The sequence below is a fragment of the Stylophora pistillata genome, chromosome 6, assembly GCF_964205215.1.
Source record: "Stylophora pistillata chromosome 6, jaStyPist1.2, whole genome shotgun sequence".
NCBI classification, from domain to species: Eukaryota; Metazoa; Cnidaria; class Anthozoa; order Scleractinia; family Pocilloporidae; genus Stylophora; species Stylophora pistillata.
In genome coordinates, this window is record NC_142524.1 from 26,562,808 (window position 1) to 26,570,269 (window position 7,462).

Sequence of the window (7,462 nt, forward strand, 5' to 3'; positions counted from 1 at the left end):
TGCTAAGTTTCACATAATAAAAGCAAACTTTCTAGTGCAAACGACATGGATATCGGCGTTTTTCTTCCTTCACTTTTTACAAGGATAAATGTAAGGTATCTTAGTCTGTGAAGAGGGGTTGTCGCGTGACTATTTCAGCTTGATAAGGATCGGTGTTTTGAATTTAATTAAATAAGAAAAAGATAGCTGACCACATTTAACGTTAGTAATGCCTGTTTGCTTGCGGATGTCTGTCTTGGCTTAGCTGATTGTTCAGTTGAGTTAACATGAAATATAAAGCTCGTGTGGTGAGTTTTTCGGCTGAATTTAAATAATTTTTAAAAGCAATCTACATGGATTCCGGCGTTTTCGTTCCTTCATGAATTGAGACCGGTAAACTGGTGCAGGTGTATTCAATTCAATTCAAAATTGATCTCTATCGGTGAAACGTCATCTGTAAAAATTCTGTTTTAGCTCGTGCAGCTGGAAATTGATATTCGCCGCTTGTGTCGTTTATGTTGCTTTGCGATGACTATGGGCCGAGTTTGACTAATGGTCGTGGGTCGTGGGTGGTGGGTACAAGTCATGGGTCGTGGGTGTGGGTGTGGGTGTGGGTGTGGGTAAGAGTCGTGGGTGTGGTTAATACTTAATAATAAAAATAACCATTTAAAATATTAAATATAGTAATACGTAAATTTTATACAACCTTGTCATTCATTAATTTAACTGTTCTTTCTTATTTTGTTTTGTTTATTCAATTTACCCTACTTTACGTCTATTTTTATCTGTTATCTCACTGTCAATGAAATTAGTTTCAGTTTCGCGACGGGAAGAGAGATAAATCTTGTAATTACATTAAATTAGTTTCACAACACGATAATTCCGGATCTATCACCAGCGCGATCGCCGACGAGCGTCCATTGGTCGGCTACTCTGGGATTTGATTTTTCCCTTTTTCTGCTTTTTAGGGTTGTTGTCAAGGGAAATCCACAGGACATTCTTCTGTTCTCTTGCGGTTTTCAAGCCCCAGACGATAAAACTTTCCCGTGGTAATTTACTTAGGGAAAAATCGGTCACACTTGCAAATTTGAGTTTCCCTAGGACAAAACCCTGTAGTGTGACAACAGCTGATATCGCGTTTACTATCCTCCACTGTCGAGTTACCAGTCTGGCAGAGGTTATGTGTGTGCCTTTTGTCAGTCGACTTGTGCACAATAAGTTTTCCTTTGTGTTTATAGTGTGTAATTACTAGATTTATCAATCATTCTTTTGTCATTGATGTTGTCAGACGAGAACTCGGAATTTCTGTTCTTTGGCCCTGACTTTAGCCGCAAATATAGAATTCACGAGCGCTGTCGCAATTTTTACGTTATAGTACTTCTACTACATGAAAACATTTTTGGTACAATCGTACAAAGCAACTCAGGTGTCTCGTTAACACAGACCTCGAAAACGCAGAACGCAGGCCGCAGACAGCAGACCGCACAGCTCGAAAAACGTGTTTTCAGTGTGTAATTACAAGATTTATCTCTCTTCCCTTTGTTATCAAACGAGATCTCGGAATGCGTCGCGAAACTGAAACTAATTTCATTGACAGTGAGATAACAGATAAAAATAGACGTAAAGTAGGGTAAATTGAATAAACAAAATAAAATAACTAGAAGAAAGAACAGTTAAATTAATGAATGACAGGGTTGTATAAAATTTATGTATTATTATATTTAATATTTTAAATGGTTATTTTTATTATTAAGTATTAACCACACCCACGACTTTTACCCACACCCACGACCCACGACTTGTACCCACGACCCACGACCCACGACCATTAGTCAAACTCCTATGGGCCTATCCGCACTAGAGAATAAAATGTTTATTCAGACAAATTTTCTGTCATTACCGACACTTTACCAGTGCTAATGGTTGCCACGACTTGACAAATTTTGGTCGAAGCGAACAAATTTTCAAACTCACCGCCGACAAAATTTGTCTCGGGTAAAACGTTGGCAAAATCGACTAAATAAACAAAACCGTGATAAACTTGTCGGTCATGTGTCGCAAACGCTAACAGCAGCGTGGTAATTGAACTGAGTTCAGTTTACCAAACGACCACAGTGATTGTCTTTCGTTGCGAAACTCGCGGATTTTACAAATTCAGACAAATGAAGATGAGTCCTGGTAACTGGAGTTTAAATCCATACGAAAATTAAAGCCGCCACTCTTATGATTAGGTTGGGCGCTGGAATGTCCCACCTAATGACAATCAAGGGAACAATTTGCATGTAGCCGGGGCAATTTACAACGGTGGAGTGATTATTTAGTCGCAGCTTTACCAGTTCAACAATGAAGCCGTAGAGTCTGTATAAGATTCAAAAGTGCCCACTCGAGGCAAAGGGAAGGAAAAGCTTCATTGACATGTAGCATTGGATTCATTTTTGGCTGTTGACCATTTTTGGCTGTTGTATACACTTTGTCTGTTGTTTGGTTTTTGAATCCATCTCATTGCTCTGAAGTTTTCCATCAAGGGGTTGTATAAGCAACTAGTAAACATTTAGAAATTATAACTCTTGAGCTTCCATAGGACATGCGCCAAACTGATATTAACTAGTACGACACAAGTACTTTTTTGTTTGTTTTGATAACAAAGCAATTACGTACGTATGATGCACGATCCTCGCAGCAGATAGCGCTATTTATGCAATAGCGAAAATCAGACCTAAAAAAAATCAGGCCTGTACGGCCTGCTCCCATTTGGCTTGTTAGCTCAATTGATAGAGCGCTGCACTAGTATCGCAGAGGTCAGTGGTTCGAATCAGGCCTGTACGGCCTGCTCCCATTTGGCTTGTTAGCTCAATTGATAGAGCGCTGCACTAGTATCGCAGAGGTCAGTGGTTCGAATCCCGTACAGGCCTGATTTTTTTCAGGTCTGATTTTCGCTATTGCATAAATAGCGCTATCTACTGCGAGGATCGTGCATCATACGTATCTAATACCGCAGTTCAAAATATATGAACTTCATATATTCATTGCATCTAAAGCAATTACGCTTAAGAAAAAAAATTTTGGTCGACAGTGTAAAAATTAGGTAAGACCCTGTTCGCACCAAAACGAAAAATTTGGTTTGGTATTTGCGAAAAAATTAAAAATTTTGCAACAACGAATTTTCTGTTTTTGTAATTATCGTTCGCGCTTGAGACGTGCGAATTATTTGGGTAACTACAAATGTCAAGCAATCAAAAAAGATATCGAGGTTTCGTGACAGTGTGTTTATTCTTTTGAGTCGTTTCTGGTCGACGACTGATCGCAAAGCAAAATGCCCCCGCGAGATGTTTTAATCGCCTTTCTTTGTTGTTTGCTTGCCATTCAAAAACTGATTGTGTCTAGTCAAAAGTTACTTTTGGTTTTGTTGGGAAGGTTTGGGCTTCTACTAATCATGGAGACTTTAACTCAGTTGCCCAATAAACGCCGTCGCCTCCGTCGACCTGTAGAATCCTGGTTTGAAATCATAACTTCCTGAAGCAATTTTCCGCAGACAGTTTAATAATAGGTAGAGAGTCATTCGACAACTCACTAACGCGACGTTCAATTACGAGATATGATGACCAGTTGGAGGTTATCTGTCAGGGGACAATAGATTTTCTTGCCCGACAAAAAATTGTAGGCATCCAAAAGTAGTTGATGGCATCTTTGAAGTTTGGTGGCTCTTGCGAAAATTTTGGTGGGTCAAAAAAACTGTTCGCACTGAAAATGGTTTTGCGTGGACAAATTTTTTTGCAAAACAAAAATTTCGTGTAGTGCAAACAGGCCCTAATCACGACGGTAACGGTGACGAGGACGTGGCAAAACAAAAGATGTAAAGGGCAGGAAATAACTTAGCGAGTGCCTTTGAAAAACTTTGTACATTTCGCAGCTGTCCTCCCTTACAAACAACTTTTGATTTGCGTGGTCTGTGGATAAAAAGCCCAACGGAAAAATCAGCTAAGTTTTCATTGTGGCTCACATATGTTGTGTTGAAGTTGAAGTGAAGCGCAGCAAGAAACAGTAAACAAATCCAGCCATGCGCGAAATTCTAACGAAGGGCCTATCGCCCAGCGAGAAAATTGTTTATTGAAGGCCTGTTCGCAATACGTGAAATTTTGTTTTTATTGCAAGAAACATCTCAACGCGAAACCATTTTCATTTTCCCAACAAAACCAGAAGTTATTGTTGACTAGCCACAGGTTTTGCATGGCAAGAAACAGCAAAAAAGGGCGATTAAAACATTTCGCAGGGGCATTTTACTTTTAGATCAGTACGTCCTTGACCAGAAACGACATGAGAGAAAACGCACTGTCACTAAATCTCCATATCTATTTCGATTGATTGACATTTGTGGTTACACAAATAATTCGCACGTCTCAGGAACGAGAGCTATTACTAAAACAAATAATTCGCCCTTTCAAAATTTTCAATTTTTTTGCAAATACACAAGCAATTTTTTTCGGTCTAGTGCGAACAGGGTCTTACACACAGTTTCTGTTATCACCAACTCTTCACAAGCACGGATGGTTTGTCGCGACTTGACAAATTTTAGTCGAAGCGGAAAAATTTTCAAACTCACCGCCGACAAAATTTGTTCCGGGTAAAACCTCGATAAAATCGACTAAACAATCCAAACCGTTATAAACTTGTCGATCATCACCAGTGCGGTAAATGAACTGAGCTTAGTTTACCGTAAAAGATTGTAGTAATTGTCTTTCGTTGCGAAACTCGCGGATTGTGCAACTTCCGCAAATGACTCAAGATGAATCCTGTTAATTAGTGTTTGAATCCATAGGGAGATTTTGAGCTGGCTAGGCGCTGGATGCAGCTGAGGCAATATACAGCGGTGATGCAATTTTCCACTTTATCAGTCCAACAATATGGTAGTAGATGTGGCACAGGATCCAGTGCCCGCTCAAAGCAAGGGGAAAGGAAAAGCTAAATTGAATAAAATTAGAGTGAAGTATTGTATCGGTGTTAACTTTGGCTATTAACCGAATTTTAGCAGCTTCAATTTTTTTAGTGCGGGTGCAACAGAGGAGATAACAATTTGTCAAGACAAAAGTTTGACCTTTGATTTTGTCGGGACAATTCTAGGTTTGCCTGCTAGTGCGGTAGGCGCTAAATACTGAAATGAATCCATTTTTACTCGACATCTTGCGTCGCGTTGCCGACTGTTAAAAGTCCCTAAAGGCCCGTATAAATTAAACGGTTTCAACATTTGACCGATATTCGTTCGACAAAAGTTGAACGGATGTTCGGCAAATGTTGAACGAAAAAAAAAATTGTGCGGCGGTCTTTTATAAAGCCTTACACTGTATAGAGGTCCTACAGAGGCCTTACAAAGGAAACATTGAATCGATGTTGAATGAAAGTTCAAACCGATTTAAACTTGATTTAACACGCTTTCAACAGCTTCCAACATTTTTTACGTTTTCAACAACGTTGAAAAAACGAGCCGAAAATTAGGTTCAACAAATTGTTGCAATCATGCTGAAGTAAATGTTCAAATCTTTTAAACGGGCCTTAATACAGAATAGCTGTCTGCAAACTTCTTAAGTATAAATTCAAACTCATTCAGTACAATTTTTCGCAGTAAAGCACTATTTGAGCAATAGTGGAAATCAGACCTGAAAAAAAATTTCAGGCCTGTACGGGACTCGAACCACTGACCTCTGAGATACTAGTGCAGCGCTCTACCAATTGAGCTAACAAGCCAACTGGGAGCAGGCCATCAAATTAATTCGATATAAACCCGTAGATGATAAATCGAACAACAACAAACATATGAAACATATGAGTGAACTGCGGTTATGAGACGTATAGAACGATCCTTCGCAGTAAAGCACTATTTGAGCAATAGTGGAAATCAGACCTGAAAAAAATTTCAGGCCTGTACGGGACTCGAACCACTGACCACTGCGATACTAGTGCAGCGCTCTACCAATTGAGCTAACAAGCCAACTGGGAGCAGGCCATCAAATTAATTCGATATAAACCCGTAGATGATAAATCGAACAACAACAAACATATGAAACATATGAGTGAACTGCGGTTATGAGACGTATAGAACGATCCTTCGCAGTAAAGCACTATTTGAGCAATAGTGGAAATCAGACCTGAAAAAAATTTCAGGCCTGTACGGGACTCGAACCACTGACCTCTGCGATACTAGTGCAGCGCTCTACCAATTGAGCTAACAAGCCAACTGGAAGCAGGCCATCAAATTAATTCGATATAAACCCGTAGATGATAAATCGAACAACAACAAACATATGAAACATATGAGTGAACTGCGGTTATGAGACGTATAGAACGATCCTTCGCAGTAAAGCACTATTTGAGCAATAGTGGAAATCAGACCTGAAAAAAATTTCAGGCCTGTACGGGACTCGAACCACTGACCTCTGCGATACTAGTGCAGCGCTCTACCAATTGAGCTAACAAGCCAACTGGGAGCAGGCCATCAAATTAATTCGATATAAACCCGTAGATGATAAATCGAACAACAACAAACATATGAAACATATGAGTGAACTGCGGTTATGAGAGGTATAGAACGATCCTTCGCAGTAAAGCACTATTTGAGCAATAGTGGAAATCAGACCTGAAAAAAATTTCAGGCCTGTACGGGACTCGAACCACTGACCTCTGCGATACTAGTGCAGCGCTCTACCAATTGAGCTAACAAGCCAACTGGGAGCAGGCCATCAAATTAATTCGATATAAATCCGTAGATGATAAATCGAACAACAACAAACATATGAAACATATGAGTGAACTGCGGTTATGAGACGTATAGAACGATCCTTCGCAGTAAAGCACTATTTGAGCAATAGTGGAAATCAGACCTGAAAAAAATTTCAGGCCTGTACGGGACTCGAACCACTGACCTCTGCGATACTAGTGCAGCGCTCTACCAATTGAGCTAACAAGCCAACTGGGAGCAGGCCATCAAATTAATTCGATATAAACCCGTAGATGATAAATCGAACAACAACAAACATATGAAACATATGAGTGAACTGCGGTTATGAGACGTATAGAACGATCCTTCGCAGTAAAGCACTATTTGAGCAATAGTGGAAATCAGACCTGAAAGAAAAATTTCAGGCCTGTACGGGACTCGAACCACTGACGTACAGGCCTGAAATTTTTTTCAGGTCTGATTTCCACTATTGCTCAAATAGTGCCTTACTGCGAAGGATCGTTCTATACGTCTCATAACCGCAGTTCACTCATATGTTTCATATGTTTGTTGTTGTTCAGTACAATTTCTAACTCATTCAGTATATCTGTGTACTGAATAAGTTTCTTTTTGATGAGCTGTCACATTACGGATTGATGATTGGACAGTTTTTACTTTTTGAGTAGGAGAAGCATACTCAACAAGTTAAAAGTTAGCTGATTGGCTAATTTTGTACTAGTTATTTCATTCCAGATTCTTTTTTGGCATTCCAAA